We start from the raw sequence: 21,564 nt of genomic DNA, 5'->3' as shown, positions 1-21,564 counted from the left end.
ACCACGGAAAAGCAAAAGAAAATGGATGGATGGGTGGAAATTTTATTTATCCCAATGCACCATTGTAAAGCCATCCATTTTCTTCTGGTTCCAGGAACACCGCCAACAGGTCCAGCTCAGGTTAAAGCGCCTTCTCGAGAACCACTTATTCATTGAGGCAGATAAATCCCAGTTTTATTCCACATTTGTTGAATTTCATTGTGGAAAAAAATCAACCCAGAGCCGATTCAGTCAAAATCCAGGCTGTGGTCAATTGGTCCATGCCGACATCAAAGAAACAGCCAATTTTTACAGGTGATTTCGCTGCAATTTTAGCAGTAAATCAGAACCTCTGACTAAGCTTAGTTCAGTTGTTACATCAGTTACATCAGTCTCTGCTTCTGCCCTGGGCGTTGGTACATTTTTGTTTACTATTTCACCCGGTCATACCCATCCCAACCCTGAGTTATATTTTATCATAGAAGTTGTCAGAGAAGTTTCTTCAAAACAACTGAGACAAGCCTGAGGACTGTATCGAAATGAACTCACACCAACCAAGATTGTCTTTTCTGCTCGCGAGGGACAGCAGAGCAACTCACTGGCTGAGTGTGCTCACCAAGACTGACAACGAACTGCTGCCCTCGTCCGCTATTTATTTCAAGCAAAGCAGCATGCAGCACAGTGGAACTTTACCGAGATGTGCAGGTGCACCGGAAAAATGCTTAGATCGTTTCCTGTTATTTTAACAGTTTTTTAACAGTCAGCATAGTTACACATTTGCTTGAGGAAGTGTGAACCAGACAGGCGGAGAAAGTGTGAACCAGACAGCATCTTTGTCTCGTCCACAAATCTGCGTGGGCGAATTTCTACAACATGTGAATATGCTTTAAACATGATAACTATAAATTCTTTCACATTTCCCCCCTGTTTATCATGATTAAAATAAAACAAAAGCTATTGCTTGAGTGGGAAGAAAACTACTCAAAAACCCAGTGGGAAAAAGGTAGAAACCCTTCCCAAGCAAGAGCCAAGCACAAAGGTGAGGGCAAGGATTAAATCTGTTTTTGGTCCAATATATGTATATACAAGGTAAACCCAGAAACATCAAACAGTATATTTGGCCGACAGGACTGCAGTCAGCCTTTGTCCGGTGGTCCGCTCCATCTTCCCGAGAGGGGTGTGTTTGCCACGGAAAACCCTCTCTCCAACTGTGGTCTTTCGTCGGTACACTGAGGTGTACGTGGTGGAGATCCTACCCCGAGGGACTGGCGTCGCTAGGCCCATCAGCAGGGAATCGGAGGAGCTTGCACTACGACTGGTGGATCCAGCCGTCACGCCCCTCGACCTTTACAGCCGTAGGAGTCACTGCAATCACTTGGTGGGGGCCGTCCCAGCGTTCACTGTCCCAGCGAGGTCGTCTCAACACTTTGAGGAAGACTTGGTCTCCCACGCGGACGTGATTTGTCTGTGGATCAGAACACACTGGCAAGTCATTGTGTTTATGCATCTCTCTCCGGTCGAACATGTTTTTCAAATGGGCTGGGACCGATGTGCCAGTTGCCGGTGATTCTGACAAGTCGAGGTCTGGAAGTCTATATGGGCGGCCATATAGAATTTCAAATGGGGATAGTGTTTTTCCTTCGGCTGGCACTATCCTCATTGCCGTGGCGACGATTGGAACACAGTCAGGCCATTGTCTTTTTGTTTCGCTCATTGTTTTTACAAGTCTAGCTTTGACAGTTCCGTTCCACAAGCCCTGCAGACTGTGGGTGGTACACGCAATGACGCTTTAAGTCGATTTTCAGCAGCTGTCCAACTTTTGTCACAGCCTCATTCACAAAATGTGTTCCATTGTCACTTCGAATCACACTTGGAATGCCGAACGTTGGAATAATGCGATTACACAGTGCTTTTACGACTCTCTTTGCATCAGCATGCGCTGTTGGAAACAACTCAACCCATTTGGAGAACACATCAATTATCACCAAGCAATATTGCATCCCTAATGCTTTGTTTAACTCAATGTAATCCATATGGATTGTGTGAAACGGTTCTGGAGGTAAAGGAAATGTTCCTCTTCGTGGTCTTAAATACCCTTGTGCGCTGTTCTTCAAACAGATAACATTGTTTGCAAAAATTTTTTTTGAAAAGTGTGTACATCCATATGTGTGATAATATCGTTGTGTCACTGCCACCATCCCTCCTGTTGACACATGACATAGCCCATGTGTCAATCTTGCTGCCCATTCAAACAATGATTTAGGCAGCCAGGGTTTGCCATCGGCCAATTTGCTAACCCCGTCCTCGTCAATTTTTGAGCCTTTGTTCTCCCAATGTGTGCGTTCAGTGAGTGGTGCTTTTCTCTGACGTGAACTCAAAATGTCATGTTGCTTAACTGTGTGTACTTTCGTTTCCTCTTTCGCTAGTGCTGTGTCGACCATGGGGATTCCTTGGACTGCGGCTTTGGCTGCTTTATCAGCGAGTCTGTTGCCAATTGTGATTGGGTCATTTCCTGTTAAGTGAGCTTCACATTTACAAATGGCTACTTTGTCCGGTAGTTGTACTGCGTCCAGTAACTGCTGGAGAAGTGCCTTGTGAGCAACCTCTTTTCCCGTTGTGGTTTTGAAGCCCCTGTTTGCCCATTGTCGACAGAACACATGAACTGAGCCCCAGCCATATTGGCTGTCAGTCCAGATTGTAAAATTTTTTTTGGAAAACATCTTACAAGCCTGAATCAGTGCAGACAATTCTGCTGCTTGTGCTGAACATACAGATTTCAGTGTTCCTTGAAACAAGACCTTGGTTTGTGTCGTTATAGCAAATCCCACCCTGTTGCGGCCGTCTTCCCCTTTGCTTGCTAATCCGTCAACAAAAACAACCTCTCCAGTCGGGAGGGGAGTGTCCATGAGGTCAGGTTGCGGTTTGGTGGAAATTTGGACGTGGCTTCCACAGTTGTGCGGAGTGCCATCTACTGGTGTGGGTAAAAGTGTCGCTGGGTTGAGTGCCCCACATCTTACAATTGTGATGTGTCCCTGTGATAACAATGTCGCGGTGCAATGCAAGTGTCGTGCTGGTGACAAAAATGTCATCTTTGTTTCCAACAGAAGGACTGAAACTCCATGTGGCACTTTCAGTGTTAACTGGTGGAACAAGACTACTTCCGCAGACGCCTCAACAGCCAGAGCGGCGGCCAGGACTGCCTGAACGCACTCTGGAGTGGCTCGTGCTACGGAATCTAATTGTTGTGAATAGTATGCAACTGGTCTCATTTTTCCTCCGTGTTTCTGCAGCAACACCGAGGTCATGAACCCATTTTTTGCGGTCACTGTCTGCTCAAATGGTTTGTCATAATTTGGTAGTGCTAACACAGCTGAATCAATGAGTTCCCGCTTGACATGATCAAAAGCTTTGTCGGCCTCTGGCGTCCATGTAATTTTGTTTTGTAATGTCATTGGCTTGTCATAAATGATGTCCAGCAATGGTCGTGTGATTTCTGAGTAATTTGCAATCCAGGTGCGACAATAATTGCAAAGACCCAAAAATGACATCATTTGATTTTTGGTACTGGTTTGGGAGCCTTGGCAATGGCTGGTTTCTGTTTGTCACCGACAATGCGTCCCCGTTCAGTCAAAATGTGTCCTAGATAAGTCACTTTCTGTTTCAACAACTGCATTTTGTCTTTCGAAACTTTGTTTCCTGTGTCATGCAAATATTACAATAACGCCAATGTATCGATTTTGCATTGTTCTTGGGTGTTTGAGGCCACTAAAATGTCATCCACATATGCCAAAATTTGGCTTTTGTGTGGGGCATTAAAGGAGGCCAAACACCTTGTGATTGCTCCTGAGAAAATCGTTGGGGAGTCACAAAATCCTTGGGATAACCTTGTGAATGTTAATTTTTCGCCTTTGAACGTAAACGCGAACCAGTATTGGCTGTCGGAGTGGACAGGAATGCTCCAAAAGGCATTACTTAGGTCCACCACCGAGAACCACCTGGTTCCGGGTTGTACTGAGTTCAAAAGAGTGTGTGGATTAGGAACATTTGGCGCACGCGATTGCACTGCTTGGTTTATTGCACGCAAATCCTGGACTAATCTCCATTTGTTTGTTTGTGCTTTTCGGACTGGGAATATAGGCGTATTAGACGGTGAGTCTGGGCACGCGCGTAAAATTCCTGCCTTTTTTAGTTCGTCAACTACGGGTTGGATGCCCATTTCCGCGTCTTTTTTCAGCGGGTATTGTCGAATTATTGGTCGATATTCCGTTTTTCCCTGTATAATTACTGGCGGTGTGTTTGTTATGAGTCCAACGTCAGCGGGTCCAGTGCTCCACAGCCTGGATGGGAGATGACAAATGGCATCTTCCTTAACAGGGGCGAGCACATAAACTTCGGCTAATCAGCTGTAGTGGACTCGTGCAAACGCATCAAAATTCCATCGAACGTGCAATCGGAACCATCCTGATTCTGTTTCTTCAACGTCGGTGAATTTCTGTGACGGGACCCAAATTTCATGTGGAATTGTTCCGGCCAAATCGTTCGTGTCTCTCCATTCTCGTTGCTTTGGCTTTGCGAGTGAAATGTGTGGATGTTGCCCAGGAGGAAGCACTTCTGCAGTGAGTCTAACAGTGGCAAAGCACCACTTTCCTTTCCAATAAAGGTAATTGACCTGCACGTGTTGATCAGCCAATCCCAAAAACAATTTGGTGTAATCTGGATCAGGGCCCGGGGATTCTTTGTACCTAATGGTGACATGCAAATTGTTTCGGTTTTGCATGTCGCCTCCAGGCCGGACCCACTTGTGAGCTACTTTTAGTAAGTTCTCAATGCCACTTTCCTCCTCGGGCAAATCCAGCGACCAATAATAATGTGCCTCATTTTCTCGAATGTTGATGCTTGCTTCCATTTGCCCCTGTTTGTTGACTGTGATGCTAATGTCCAATTGTGTCAATGCATCGCAGCCTAATAAATTGAACGAGCACCGTGGCTGTAGAACTGCTTCTACAGACGCCTTTTTATTTGGATCATCGGGGCTTCGCAACTCGATGGTATGGGACAAAACTAAGGGTTGAACTAAACCGTGAGCTCCGCGCATGTAAACCTTTTTTCTGCTTGGTTTAACTGTCGCGGGGTCCCATTTTCCTAAAACGGTCATATCAGCGCCTGTGTCTACCAGGAAAACGGTTGGTTTTCCCTGGACTAGTAAAGTTAGTTCTGGTTTCATCATGGGTTCAGTTTGATGACGCATTAAGTAATTTTCGAGGTCGAACATGTGTTTAATGTCTTCCTCAACATCTTCATCATTGTCACTATCGGAGGAGGAATTCAGAGGGTCGGACACCAATCTACGGTCCGCGGCCCCTCTGGAGTCCCGGCCTAGTCATTCATCATCAGATGAATCGTCAACACGGCGTCGACTAGGCTTGGCCTTGGCTTTACATTGGCGAGCGCGATGACCTTCTACGCCGCAGTTGAAACACTTGCCTTCTTTGAACCACTTGCCTTCTTTGAACCACTGTTGCTTTTTGGGCGATAATTTGGACAAGTCAAATGGAGGTTTTTTGTTTGTTCTTCAGGCAGTTTACCTGTCACCTGAGAATATGATGGCAAAGACGGATATAAATTTTGTTTGGGTGTCTTTGGTATCATATTGTCCGATTCCGCGATTGTGGTTGGAGCGTGACGTGGTGATGTTTGTGTCACGGTCTGGTCTTGATTAATTGTATTAGCGACGGTGGTGGTCAAGTCGTCGTCCATTTTTTTTTTCTTTTCTGCAGTCTTACGACTTCGAATTTGTCTGGCCCTATCAAGAAGGGCTTTACAACAAAACCAATGTTTACCGTGGGTGTTGTCTTTTCTCTTCTGTCTGTCTTTGAGAGATAATTTACTGAGAAGTTTGTCCAATTCTTCACAGTTGTCTACATTTCCAGAAAATCCGTACTTTTTCTGCCATTTTCCGGTGAATTGTGTTGTACCCTTGTAATCAATTTCAGCCAAACGACACCTTTCCTTTACTTCAGCCTCGGAAAATGGACAATTGGATTTTTTTGGTTAACTTTGCCGCCATTTCTGACGGTCTTATTTCTTATAAATATCTAGATATGGTTCCTCAGTTTCGGGAAAAATTCAAGGTGCCTGACTTCGGGTCGAATACCAAGCTTCTACTCCCAATTCGGAGCGGGTATTCCTGGGTGTTTTTACTCACAACCCTTGGTCAGTTTTAGATTTCCCAAACTTTGGACATTCACTCTTGTACACATTCATTCTCACAGATTGATCAGTTTCTGTGTCCTGAAACTAAAAGTTTCTCTTCGGAAGTAGCGATCTTCCTACTATCTAATTCTTTTGAAAATAGGAAATATACTAGTCATTCGACAATAGTTATTCTGTGCAATTTTCCCTGTGTTATAAAAACACTGTTGAAAATAGGAAATATACTAGTCATTCGACAATAGATATACTGTGCTATTTTCCCTGTGTTATAAAAACACTAACCTGTGACAATCTCTCCGTTGGTTGAGATGCAATTCGTAGGATGACGTTTGTGTTCTCCCGGCGGAAGATGTCCGAGGACTGGCCTCGTGGAAAGGAGGACCTTCCGGGTCTCCTGGAGACTCGGACGGTGCACCGTTTTCAGTCGTCGTCGATCATCCACCGAAGAGAAGATGTTGTCATCCGGCTCGAAGGACCAAGTTTTAGAATGTCAGACGAACTGCTGCCCTCGTCCGCTATTTATTTCAAGCAAAGCAGCATGCAACACAGTGGAACTTTACCGAGATGTGCAGGTGCACCGGAAAAATGCTTAGATCGTTTCCTGTTATTTTAACAGTTTTTTAACAGTCAGCATAGTTACACATTTGCTTGAGGAAGTGTGAACCAGACAGGTTGAGAAAGTGTGAACCAGACAGCATCTTTATCTCGTCCACAAATCTGCGTGGGCGAATTTCTACAACATGTGAATATGCTTTAAACATGATAACTATAAATTCTTTCACAGAAGTGGACGCTTTGGATTCAGGAGTAGGGGCCATTTTGTCTTAGCGCTCTCCCGTCGATCAGAGGGGCCATCCCTGCGCCTTCTTCTCGTTTCGACTTGACGTGTCTGTCCTGCAGAATGCAACTACGATATTAGAAATAGAGAACTGCTGCCCATCATCCTTGCGCTTCAGGAGTGGAGGCACTGGGTAGAGGGTTAACTGCTGACTATCATCCTTGCGCTTCAGGAGTGGAGGGACTGGGTGGAGGGGGCGGTGGAACCTTTTCAAGTTTTCACAGTCTACAAGAACCTTGCCTACATCCGATCCACTCACAGACTTAACTTCTGTCAGGCCCGTTGGGGCGTTGTTTCTGACCAGGTTCAACTTCACCATCACTTACTGACCCAGGTTTCAGAACATCAAGCCAAATGCCTTATTCAGGATTTACAGTCTGTATTCTATTGATCCCATCCCAGAGACATTTGTCCCTGTGGCCCAAGTGGGAAGTGGAAATGAGGGTGGCTGATGCCATAAAAGTGGAGTGTCTTAAATACAAGTTGGGACCTGAAGACGAAGGTCTTACAATGAGGAAACATCCCGCTATTGGTCTCACATCACACTGGATTTTATCACCGTTGTCTCAGGAAACCACAGTGATTCTTAGTGTTGTGGATCGATTCTCTAAAATGGCCTATTTCAAGTTGTCTTCATCGTTGGAGATGCTGGACCTGTAATAAGACACATGTTCCACATCCATGGTATTCCATCTGATCTGATTTCGGATCTTCTTCTTCTTCTTTTCCTTTCGGCTTGTCCCTTTAGGGGTCGTCACAGCGCATCATCCTTTTCCATGTAAGCCTATCTCCTGCATCCTCCTCTCGAACACCAACTGCCCTCATGTCTTCCCTCACGACATCCATCAACCTTCTCTTTGGTCTTCCTCTAGCTCTCTTGCCTGGCAGCTCCATCCTCATCATCCTTCTACCAATATACTCATTATTTCTCCTCTGGACGTGTCCAAACCATCGAAGTCTGCTCTCTCTAACTTTGTCTCCAAAACATCGAACCTTGGCTGTCCCTCTGATGAGCTCATTTCTAATTTTATCCAACCTGGTCACTCCGAGAGCGAACCTCAACATCTTCATTTCCGCCACCTCCAACTCTGCTTCCTGTTGTCTCTTCAGTGCCACTGTCGCTAATCCGTACATCATGGCTGGCCTCACCACCGTTTTATAAACTTTGCCCTTCATCCTAGCAGAGACTCTTCTGTCACATAACACACCTGACACCTTCCTCCACCCGTTGCAACCTGCTTGGACCCGTTTCTTCACTTCCTGACCATACTCACCATTCCTCTGAACGGTTGACCCCAAGTATTTAAAGTCCTCCACCCTTGCTATCCCTTCTCCGTGTAGCCTCACTCTTCCCCCCACGACCCATCTCATTCATGCAAATATATTCTGTCTTACTTCGGCTATTCTTCATTCTTCTGCTTTCCAGTGCATGCCTCCATCTTTCTAACTTTTCCCCCACCTGCTCCATGCTTTCACTGCAGATCACAATGTCATTTGCAAACATCATGGTCCACGGGGATTCCAGTCTAACCTCATCTGTCAGCTTATACATCACCACTGCAAACAGGAAGGGGCACAGGGCTGATCCCTGATGCAGTCCCACCTCCACCTTAAATTTGTCTGTCACACCTACAGCGCACCTCACCGCTGTTCTGCTGCCCTCGTACATGACCTGTATTATTCTAACATACTTCTCTGCCACTCCAGACTTCCGCATGCAGTACCACAGTTCCTCTCTGGGTACTCTGTCATAGGCTTTCTCTAGATCTACAAAGACACAATGTAGTTCCTTTTGACCTTCTCTGTACTTTTCCATCAACATCCTCAAGGCAAATAATGCATCTGTGGTACTCTTTCTAGGCATGAAACCATACTGTTGCTCGCAAATACTCACTTCTGGTTCCAAATTCACATTACAGGTTTGTAAACCTTTCTCCAGGGCTTTGGGAGCAAGCCTTTCTTCTGGATACCATTCAGAGTCCAATTGCTTGCCAGACTGTGTGGGGGTAATTTATAAAAAAATTACTTTACATTCTATTTAATTACGCCATTATTCTATGTTTTTATAAAGTACAATATTACGGAGTGCTATTTTACCCCTTTAAAAAAAAAACACATTATAAAGATATTTGTTAATTTTTTTCGGGAGGCTAAAACGGATTAATGGCATTTCAAGTCATTTAAATCACTTGTTTTTCACATTTTTAGGCTACTGCATGTCAGGGATCTGAAACAGTTTTCTATTGCAAGAGCCTCTGTTGTACTTTCTTTCAAATGATACATTGTTGTGTCAAAGACAGTCGTATGCAAACCAAGTGCATTACAAATCAGAAGCAATTCATCTTGAACCTTGAGTGATGTGTGAAAGCAATTACTTTGTTTATTCTGTGATTAAATTAAGATAATAAAGCTGATTAGATGAACAAAGTCAAGGAATTTACTATCATCAGCAATTAGCATAATTATATTAAGTGTGTCCTCGGACAAGTTACCGAAGTGTGCTATACGCTCACCACCTGCTAAAGTGACATAGTGATTGTGCTAAAGAAGATGGATCATGACAGAATTTGGCTAAAGTTACAGGTACTGTATGTACAGTACATATGGCTGTGCTGTATTTACATTGTCTCCATTGATGGCTGCCCATCACCCTGAGATTGATTTTCCTCTTCATTCAAGATGTAATCATAGTTATTCAACATTGTCCTCATTTGGTATTTCATGGCCGAATTCACCGTGTCCTCTTAGAATAACAATTCCACCAAATTACCCCATCTGCTCAAACAAATCAGTGAGATGAGAACATTGGGGTTTTAAAATTTTTTTAAATTAAAATAAAAAAAAACTGGGATGTTTTGCGGCTTTCACTTTGACATGGCCCTAAAGGTTTGGTATACATAGTTTGTATTCAATTATATTTTGTGAGGATGAAAGTGAACTCTAAAGTTAGTCGTCAGCCACAGGCACTGTCAGTGCCTTGTACAGGAAACTTAGACACACATCAATATTTTGCTCCAAACATTTACATGTACTTAAATTGAATATGATTCTACCAGCTCACGTAAAATATTGTGCTCTCATTCTGTGATGCAGGTGACTGCATGAAAGGTTTTATGCCACGAAAAGAGGTCAATCCTTGGTATTACTTTTTTTTCACAATGAAAGAAATGAAAATAAAATTGAATTTCTTATAGGTTAAATACAGAATCTTGAGAAGCCACTTGTATTTCCTTCAAGTGTCTGTTTTCTTTCATCTTCTTAATGACATGACTATTACTAAGAAGGTTTGTATAGTTTCTAACTTGATGCAGTAATACATAGAAGTTCAACTACAATCCGTTCCATGACGCTGGTCAAACGATTCCATTTGATTGACTGACAAAAAATTTTTTCCCATTGATATCATTTATATTGGGTTGTAATCGCTTCCAGAATTCAAACTGTTTCCTTTTGTAAAACTTTTTTTTATTAACTATGTACAGTTAAAGGGGAAGGTAAAACCCTTTTTTTCGGGGTCAATAGTATGTTGTATTTGACCCCGCTAGTCTAAACATGGTATTCTGATTAATATTGCGTTTGTGGGATAAGAATTAAACAGATACGTTTTCACCTATTTCAGGCAGTTGCCATGTTGGGCATTATCACCCTCTGCTGTTGACTGGAATTAACTTCACAAACAGAGGTGGGCAGGAACGCACTACATTGAATCCTTTGCCTTTACTTTTTGAAACTTGCTGTACTTGTCAGAGTAGTTTTAATGCATCACACTTTTTACTTTTACTTGCGTGTTTATGTCAAGAAGAAATTTTATTTTTACTCCGTTACAATGATCTACATGCCATGCAACTCTTATTTATTAATTACTGTGTGTGCGATCTATTTTTATACTTTGTCTTCAACTTCCTCGTCAGGTGCCGGCAAGCAATGTATCCACTATTGATGGTGATGACTCTAGTTCACCTATCAAATGGCACAAGATAGTCACACAACTGCACACAAAGTCTTCTAATGGGCTTCGTGGGCCTATCAAAGCAACTCATATTGGGGGAAAAAAATAAGACGAGTGTGAGACGTGTACATTTCAGACTACAAAGAACAACAGGTTTATCATGCAATGCAATCTTATGACTGCCCAAACCTGGAGATACCACGTCTAAATTGAGAAAACAACTTGCAGTAAGTTGCAAATGTTTTGTTGTTGTTTTGCCTTTGCATTAGGCAACATTAGCTTTATTTGATGGTCAAAAGTAACTGTTAAACATGCATCTTCTCTCTCTCTCTCTCTCTCTTGCACACGCAGACATGCACGCGTATGCGCATGTGCACGCACACACACACACACACACACACACACGCACACACACGCACACACACACGCACACACACCCTACAGTTGAATTGCAAGTCCATCCATCCATTTTCTGAGCCGCTTCTCCTCACTAGGGTCGCGGGCGTGCTGGAGCCTATCCCAGCTGTCATCGGGCAGGAGGCGGGGTACACCCTGAACTGGTTGCCAGCCAATCGCAGGGCACATAGGAACAAACAACCATTCGCACTCACAGTCATGCCTACGGGCAATTTAGAGTCTCCATGAATTGCAAGTCCTTAAACATAAAAGAACCTGTACTTTATCAATTAATCTGGTCAACAAACAGCTTCTTCAATTATGTTTCTGTAAGGCCCAATACATCTGTTGTTGTTATTTTGGCCTTTGAAATGGAGGCAGATGTGTGTGTAGTCATTCAACATGTGTCTCAATTTGATTGGTTAATTCTGAACATGGCGGCACGGTGACCGACTGGTTAGAGCGTCAGCCTCACAGTTCTGAGGATCGGGGTTCAATCCCCGGCCCCGGCTGTGTGGAGTTTGCATGTTCTCCTCGTGCCTGCGTGGGCTTCCTCCCACATCCCAAAAACATGCATGAATTGGAGACTCTAAATTGCCTGTAGGTGTGAATGTGAGTGTGAATTGTTGTTTGTTTGTATGTGCGCTGCGATTGGCTGGCAACCAGTTCAGGGTGTACCCGCCTCCTGCCCGATGATAGCTGGGATAGGCTCCAGGACGCCTGCGAGCCTAGTGAGGAGAAGCGGCTCAGAAAATGGATGGATGGATGAATTCTGACCACAACCACATCCCAGTTATAAGATTGTGTGCACTTTGTGCAACCAGATTTATTTTATGGAACCTTTATTTAACCAGGTAAAAGACCAGTGGAAACTGCGGGGGTATATCACCCTCCTTCAGCACCTTCAACTGCAATTTTTAATTCAGCTCTTCAAATATCAGATCATCTTTCCTCAGCGATAGTATTACTGGGCGATTTGAATCTCAACTGGTTTAACAATGTGTCTGATGATCTCAAAAGACCTGTGTTTTGACCCAAACCTCACACAAAACTAATCCAGCTAACTTGAGAATGCCACCTTATTGATCCTCATATTAACACACAAAAATAACATTTTCACATTATTACACACAACTTAATTTCTGAGCTTTCTTTGTATGTATGGATTACTTTGGTTATTCCCAACATCTGGTGAAATTTTCATGTCAATAGCACCTTTGGAAATATATTTAATGAGAAAAATGGTGACGTGTTAAATACTTACTGTTGTTAGTCTATTTTTTGATACTGTTTGTACAATATTTTTGTGTTTTCCCTTGATCTTACCCTCTCTCAATATATTATATGTGTTTAGGCCTGTCACAGCCGGCACAGTGTACGACTGGCTAGCACATCTGCCTCACAGTTCTGGGGACCAGGGTTCAAATCCCGGCCCCGCCTGTGTGGTGTTTGCATGTTCTCCCCGTGCCTGGGTGGGTTTTCTCCGGGCACTCCGGTTTCCTCCCACATCCCCAAAACATGCATGGTAGGTTGATTGAAGACTCTAAATTGCCCATAGGTGTGACTGTGAGTGTGAATGGTTGTTTGTTGCGATTGGCTGGCGAGCAGTTTAGTGTGTACCCCGCCTCCTGCCCGGAGATAGCTGAGATAGGCTCCAGCAGCCCGTGACCCAAGTGAGGATAAGCGGTAAAGAAAATGGATGGATGGAAAGGCCTGTCACGATATAAATCTTTTTAGGACAATATATTTTCCCCAAAACTATTACGACCAACGATAGTATCGTTGATGTTTGTTATGCTACAGATGTAATGATATTAGAGCATAATAATGTCATATGTGTGTGTGTTCCGGGTTTTGTCTTCCCCCCCCGTTTCACACACACCTGCTCCTGTGAGCATCTTCATCACCTGTGCCTCGTTCACCCTAATTACCCCTTGTATATAACCTCGTGTCTCATTTCCTCTCGTTGCCAGTTCGTTGTACCTTGTCGTCGCGTTCCAGCATTCCTTGTTTCCACGTCATAGATTCACAGTAAGACTTGACCCTGTTCCGATTATCTTTGCCTCATGTTTTTGGATACTGTTGCCTCTCTTGGATTGCCTGCCTGTGTACCGACCTATGCCCGTCTATTAAACCTCTCTTTTTGGAAACTGTCAATTTGTTTTGGAGTCGTGCATTTTTGGGTCCTATCCTCTGTTCCGTTCATGACAGAACGAACTGGCCAGAACATGGACCCAGCAGACTCAGACCCGGTGCGCAAGGCCCTTCAAGCGCAGGGTCAACGCCTCGCGAAGCAGGATGAGCAGATTGCCGCCCTCCACCTTCATCTAGAGGGACTGTCAAGGAATCAGGACAATATGATGAGACAGGTGGCCTCGCAGTTTGAACTTCTTTTGAAATTTTTTCAAGAGAAGGAACCAGTTGGCACCACACCCAGTACTGCCACGGTATTTCCGTGTGAAGTAGTCACCATGCAGCCACCTGCCACCTCCGCTGCTGTCTGCCCACAGCTCTCTCGACCAGAGAGGTTCTCTGGAGAATCTGGGAACATTAAGCCGTTCATCACGCAGTGCGAACTCCACTTTGAACTACAGGCAACCGCCTTCCCCACCGAGCGGGCAAAGATCGCATTCGTCATTTCCCACCTGACTGGTCGTGCGGAGGCGTGGGCTACTGCTGAATGGAGCCGCAATTCCGCCGTGTGTCATTCATGGGCTTTTTTCGTCAAGACTATGGAGCAAATTTTTCAATTTTCCACTCCTGATCGTGAGGCAGCTCGCTCCCTTGTCACCTTACAACAAGGCAAGCGCAGGGTGTCAGATTACGCGATTGAGTTTCGCATTCTAGCAGCTGAGACTCATTGAAATAATCGGGCGCTACTCGATGCCTTTTTTCAAGGACTATCCCCCGCCGTCAAGGATCATTTAGTCCCGCTAGACCTGCCAACCGACTTGGACACTCTCATCGCTCTCGCCCTCAAGATCGACAGAAGGCTTTTGGATCGCGAGCTGGATGGAGTTCGGCGGAGGGATGCTTCACCGCGCACTTGGAGGACGAGCCTCGGTGACAAGCCAAACCAAGGCAGATTCCCTGCTGCCAGTCTCAATCCACTGGCTAGCGTCACCACGGATGAGCCCATGCAACTGGGCAGGTTCCGTCTCTCCCCTGAGGAACGTCAACGCCGGCTGAGGGAAGGGCGGTGCTTCTACTGCGGTCAGTTGGGTCATTCCGTGAGCAACTGTCACGTCAAAGTTGCCGGTGCCGGTAGCCAGGGCACGGGAGAGGTGAGTCTGAATTTCATTAAGGAAGACCCTACACGGGTTCTTCCTAAAGTGACACTATGCTCTCCTGATCAAGAAATTCATACACCTGTTTTAATTGACTCTGGTTCTGATGCAAATTTACTCAACTCCATCCTTGTTAGACGTATGCACCTTAGAACCTTTGGAATAAAACTCCACCGCAACACCTATGCTGCAGACGGCAGTTTTATGGGCAAGATCACTCACCGCACCCAAACACTCACATTGACATTCCCTGATTCTCACTCGGAACGTATTAGTTTTCATGTTTTTGACGCCATGAATCATGACGTTATCTTAGGGAACCCATGGTTGAAATTACATAACCCCCACATTGACTGGTCCTCTGGGCAGGTTATGTCATGGGGCAGCAATTGCGCCCGGAACTGTTTCAAGCCGCCACGTGATGTTCAGGGTCATGTTTCTAAGGACACTCCACAGACCCCATCTGCGGATCCTGATTTATCTCAAGTGCCCACCTGTTATCAGGATATTAAAGATGTTTTTTCCAAGTCCAAGGCCAAATCCCTTCCACCCCACAGACCTTATGACTGTGCTATTGACTTGCTGCCTGGAACCACACCCCCACGAGGGAGGTTGTTCTCTCTTTCAGGGCCGGAACACAAGGCCATGAAGGAATACGTAGAAGAATCACTGGCAGCCGGGATCATTCGCCCATCTTCATCCCCTGCGGGAGCAGGATTTTTCTTCGTGGACAAGAAAGACAAGACCCTGCGACCCTGTATCGATTACCCGGGTCTCAATGAGATCACGGTAAAAAACAGGTACCCTCTTCCTCTCATCTCCACCGCCTTTGAGTTCCTGGAGGGAGCCAAGATTTTCACAAAACTGGACTTAAGAAATGCATATCATCTAGTCAGGATAAGGGAGGGGGATGAATGGAAAACAGCATTCAACACACCAACGGGACATTATGAATATTTGGTAATGCCTTTTGGGCTTACTAACGCTCCAGCTGTTTTCCAGAACCTTGTCAACGATGTCCTGCGCGACATGTTGAATGTTTATGTTTTTGTTTATTTAGATGATATTCTGATATTCTCCCCGGATGAGGAGACTCACATTATTCATGTCCGCTCTGTTTTGCAGCAGTTACTGCAGAATCAACTCTATGTCAAGGCTGAGAAATGTGAGTTCCACCAGGCGTCCGTTTCTTTTCTGGGTTTCGTCCTGGCTCAAGGTGAAGTCAAGATGGACCCTTGCAAAGTCGATGCCGTTATTAATTGGCCTACTCCCACGTCACGCAAAGATGTACAAAGGTTCTTAGGGTTCGCAAACTTCTACAGGAAATTCATCAGGAATTTCAGTTCTATAGCCTCTCCTTTGCATGATCTTACCTCGCCACACAAACCTTTTGTATGGAACCCGCTTTGTCATGCAGCTTTTCAAAAACTTAAGTCGAGCTTTACCTCCGCTGCCATCCTTACTTTGCCAGATCTCAAACAGCAGTTTGTGGTAGAAGTCGATGCGTCTGATGCCGGAATAGGAGCAGTGCTCTCCCAGAAGTCTCTCAAGGATGAGAAGTTACATCCTTGTGCGTTTCTCTCCAAAAAATTGACCCCAGCTGAAAAAAATTATGACATTGGCGACCGTGAACTGTTGGCAGTCAAGGTGGCTTTGATGGAGTGGAGGCACTGGCTAGAGGGGGCACATACTCCGTTTTTAGTATGGACAGATCACAAGAACCTTGAATATATTAAAACTGCCAAAAGATTAAATGCGAGGCAGGCTAGATGGGCTCTTTTCTTCTCTAGATTTAATTTTACGTTATCATACCGACCGGGTTCTAAAAATGGTAAGCCAGATGCTTTGTCACGCATTTTCTCCGAGGAGAGTTCTTTGTCCGACCCTAAGACTATTTTGCCTAAGTCATGCTTCATTTCCGCTTTTGTTTGGGACATTGAGACTGCGGTTGAAGGGGCTCTGAAAGACACTCCTAGCCCTGAAGATTGCCCCGAGAACAGGCTTTATGTGGTTCCGACCTTAAGGGGAAAAGTCATCCACTGGGCTCACACGAACCGAACGGTATGTCACCCAGGCATTGCCAAGACGCTATCAGTGGTCGAACAGCGCTTTTGGTGGCCTAATGTTAGGAGGGATGTTAGCGATTACGTCAATGCTTGCCAGGTATGTGCTGCTAACAAGGCCTCTCATCAACGTCCTTCTGGGGAGTTGCGACCCCTGCCAATACCACAACGTCCTTGGTCAGACATTTCTGTAGACTTTGTTACAGGATTACCGGCCTCGAAAGGCAATACCACCATTCTTACAGTTGTTGACAGGTTCTCTAAAATGGCGCACTTCATTGCACTTCCAAAACTCCCCTCAGCTAAAGACACTGCCGAGCTAATGATTAATCAGGTTTTTAAGTTCCATGGTTTCCCCAAGAATGTGGTGTCTGATAGGGGTCCCCAATTCATTTCGCAATTTTGGAAGGAGTTTTGTAAACTCATAGGTGCTACCGTCAGTCTGTCATCCGGGTTTCATCCTGAGACCAACGGCCAAACCGAGAGGCTGAACCAGGACCTGGAGACGGGGCTCCGATGTCTCGCTTCACAGGAGCCGCGATCCTGGTCTCAGAAACTGGTTTGGGTCGAATTCTCCCACAATTCCCTCCCCTCTGCATCCACTGGTCTATCGCCTTTTCACGTTGTGCATGGTTACCAACCATCTCTGTTTCCTGCCATAGCCTCAGAATCTACAGTTCCAGCGGCATTAACCTTGGTGAGACGCTGCAGGAGGACCTGGGAGCGAGCCCGCCAGATGCTGCTGCGCCAGGGACGGTCCTACAAAGCCGCTGCTGACCGTCGGAGGACACCGGCCCCGAACTACAAAGTGGGTCAGCGAGTTTGGCTTTCGACCAAACATATTCCACTCCGGGTGGAGTCCAAGAAGCTCGCTCCCAGGTTCGTTGGGCCCTTCCCAATCACAAAAATCATCAACCCTGTCACCGTGAAGCTGAGGCTCCCAAGGTCTATGCGGGTCCACCCTACTTTTCACGTCAGCCTACTCAAGCCAGCCCGGGAGTCCCCTCTGGTCCCACCTTCCAGGCCCCCTCCTCCCCCCCGGTTTGTGGATGGGGGCCCTGTCTTTTCTGTGAAGCGGCTGTTGTCATCTCGTCGGAGGGGCAGGGGATTTCAATATCTGGTGGACTGGGAGGGCTATGGGCCTGAGGAGCGTTCCTGGGTACCGTCTGCGTTTATCGTGGATGATTCGCTCATTCGGGACTTCCACGTTGCGCATCCAGGGGCCCCAGGGCCGTCTGGGGCCGGCCGTTAAGTGGGGGGTACTGTCATATGTGTGTGTGTTCCGGGTTTTGTCTTCCCCCCCCGTTTCACACACACCTGCTCCTGTGAGCATCTTCATCACCTGTGCCTCGTTCACCCTAATTACCCCTTGTATATAACCTCGTGTCTCATTTCCTCTCGTTGCCAGTTCGTTGTACCTTGTCGTCGCGTTCCAGCATTCCTTGTTTCCACGTCATAGATTCACAGTAAGACTTGACCCTGTTCCGATTATCGACCTTGTCTCTTTGCCTCATGTTTTTGGATACTGTTGCCTCTCTTGGATTGCCTGCCTGTGTACCGACCTATGCCCGTCTATTAAACCTCTCTTTTTGGAAACTGTCAATTTGTTTTGGAGTCGTGCATTTTTGGGTCCTATCCTCTGTTCCGTTCATGACAAATAATGCAAGTGCATCCTTTTTAAAAACACTTCACTTTTAATTCTAATACTAAGAATAATGAACATTGGCATTGTAATGTAGAATAATAAATAAAATATCTAGGTTTAAAAATATAAATAAAACAGACTCAAGCTCTGTTCACAAAAATTGCAATTAAACAATAATTCAAACATTGAGCACACAGGTATAAGCAGTCATTCATGCCTTAACTGCCAATCAAATTTTCACTTGGTTAAGAAAACGTGCCAAGTAGCAACATTAATAACAACACAACAAGTAGATCAAAGCAACCTGTTTTGATTCAAAATTTTTGTACTTTTCAAAAGTCTGCAGCCTTTCTTTAAACACTGCTTTGTCAAAATGTTCAAGGCTGCATCAGTGAGTAATGCTATACTGAATATCATGTCAGCATACGTGCAGCATATACGCTGTCACATTTGTATTTGCATTGTTGAGCAAAGGGTTCCATGATTGTAAGCTTTTTTGTTCCCAGCTAAAGAAATTGGGTGTGATGGTTGTTGATAAAATGGATTTTGTGACTTTGAGGTATTAAGTTCTGTTGTCTTTGTTGCGACTTTATACAAATTGGACATACCAGCTTGTTGTTGTTAGCAGGATATGAGGGGCCGTTAAGGACATTATTTAGGATTAGCTCTCACACTTACTCCTCAAATGCTTTCACACACACAAACTATTGAAAGGCTGTCCTAAACACTACTCAAACGCTCTCAAAAACACTGCTCAAACCCTCCCATTAACACTAGTTAAATACTCTCATATGCACAAGTGAAAGTCTTGCTTTCATAAACACTAGTCAAACACTCATCCACACAAGTGAAAGTCTTGCTCTCATAAATACTACTCAAACGCTCTCATAAACACTACTCAAACCCTGTCACAAACACTAGTCAAACACTCTCATGTGCATGAGTTTTGCTCTCATAAACACTACTCAAACACTCTCATAAACACTACGCAAACGCTCCCATAAACACTACTCAAACTCTCTCATAAGCACTACTCAAACACTCTTATAAGCACTACTCAAACCCTCTAATAAACACAACTCAAACACTCTTATAAGCACTACTCAAATACTCTCATACAAGTGTTGCTCTCATAAAGACTACTGAAACGCTCTTATAAACACTACTCAAATGCATTCAAGCGAGCACGTCAATCACACGAGCACGTCAATCACATTCTCGCACACGTCACTGGCACGCACTCAATCATGCTCACGTACACGTTGATTATACTCACACTTGAATAGTGTAAATCTTTTATTAGGTAGTTCAATTCAAAAAGTTAAATTATAGAGATGCACTGTGAAGTGTTTAATATTTTAAATATGTATAATTTGGTGATTATAGCACATAGAAAATGAAAAAATTCCCCATATTGAGAAACATAAAATATAACCAACGAACCATATACATTTCAGATTGTAACGCAGCGGTGTTGAAACTCTTGAGTCGAGGATTAAACACACGTCCACTTGCGCTTGAGCCCAAAAGGCACATTTATTCAGCAGCATCTGCGTTCGGTTAATAGCATCTTGCTCTGGATAGACGAGCCAGCCTAGCCCTATGTCATACACGACACGGCTTCTGATTGGTTGACCATTACGTCATATCCTACAGCACTTCCACATTAAAAACGAACATACTAAATCAATGAGAAAAAGCGTTATTGTAACATAATAATCAACAAGTATACGACATATATACAATATAAATATATATGTATATACTATACGGTATAATGTGATGTAACGCTACTGCTTAGGTTAAGCTTAGTATTGTACTTTATGACTGTTGGTCAATGCCATATTTTATTTTGAAAACCACTTCTTTTTCAACTCATATAAAGACACGCTCATAGAAACATCAACATCAAAATCTATCTAATCTATCTATCTTAAAATAAATCTCCCAAGAATTGTTTTATTTTTCACAAGCATGTATGTGAGCACTTGAGATATGTGAAAGGATTTGAGTATATTTTATGAATGTAGTTGAGGACAGTATGTGAATAGATTTGACATGTTAATGTGAGCCTATTTGACCTGTATGTGTGCAGACATTTGACATGTTGATACTTCCATCCATCCATCCATCCATTCTCTACCGCTTATCCGGGTCAGGTCGCGGGGGCAGTAGCTTCAGCAGGGACGCCCAGACTACCCTCTCCCCAGCCACTTCATCCAGCTCTTCCAGGGGGATCCCGAGGCGTTCCCAGGCCAGCCGAAGGATGTAGTCTCTCCAGCGCGTCCTGGGTCGTCCCCGGGGTCTCCTCCCGGTGGGACATGCCCGGAACACCTCACCAGGGAGGCGTCCGGGAGGCATCCGAATCAGATGCCCCAGCCACCTCATCTGGCTCCTCTCAATGCGGAGGAGTAGGGGCTCTACTCTGAGATCCTCCCGGATGACCGAGCTTCTCACCCTATCTCTAAGGGAGAGCCCGGACACCCTGCGGAGGAAACTCATTTCGGCCGCTTGTATCCGGGATCTTGTTCTTTCGGTCAAGACCCACAGCTCATGACCATAGGTGAGGGTAGGAACGAAGATCGACCGGTAAATTGAGAGCTTCGCCTTTCGGCTTAACTCTTTCTTTACCACAACGGACCGATACAAAGTCCGCATCACTGCAGACGCTGCACCGATCCGCCTGTCGATCTCCCGTTCCATTCTTCCCTCACTCGTGAACAAGACCCCAAGATACTTGAATTCCTCCACTTGGGGCAGGATCTCATCCCCGACCTGGAGATGGCATGCCACCCTTTCCCGACTGAGGACCATGGTCTCAGATTTGGAGGTGCTGATTCTCATCCCAGCCGCTTCACACTCGGCTGCGAACTGCTCCAATGAGAGTTGGAGGTCACGGCTTGATGAAGCCAACAGAACCACATCATCTGCAAAAAGCAGAGATGCAATACTGAGGCCACCAAACCGGACCCCCTCTACGCCTCGGCTGCGCCTAGAAATTCTGTCTATAAAAGTTATGAACAGAATCGGCGACAAAGGGCAGCCTTGGCGGAGTCCAACCCTCACCGGGAACGAGTCCGACTTACTGCCGGATATGCGGACCAAACTCTGACTCCGGTCGTACAGGGACCGAACAGCCCGTATCAGGGGGTTCGGTACCCCATACTCCCAAAGCACTCTCCACAGGACTCCCC

General features: G+C 45.1%; 1 long non-coding RNA gene across 1 annotated transcript; it reads right to left on the bottom strand.

The window, feature by feature from the left end:
* Positions 1 to 539: 539 nt before the first annotated feature.
* Positions 540 to 6,743, bottom strand: LOC133477415 (uncharacterized). The gene is made up of 2 exons (XR_009788353.1): positions 6,475 to 6,743; positions 540 to 1,444 (listed from the first exon to the last, which is right to left on the bottom strand). It is a non-coding gene; the product is annotated as an uncharacterized LOC133477415 (long non-coding RNA).
* Between the last annotated feature and the right edge of the window lie 14,821 nt (positions 6,744 to 21,564).

The sequence above is a fragment of the Phyllopteryx taeniolatus genome, chromosome 4 (assembly GCF_024500385.1).
Source record: "Phyllopteryx taeniolatus isolate TA_2022b chromosome 4, UOR_Ptae_1.2, whole genome shotgun sequence".
Taxonomy (NCBI): domain Eukaryota; kingdom Metazoa; phylum Chordata; class Actinopteri; order Syngnathiformes; family Syngnathidae; genus Phyllopteryx; species Phyllopteryx taeniolatus.
Note: the sequence above shows the minus strand (reverse complement) of the source record. Positions and strands in the feature narration are given on the sequence as shown.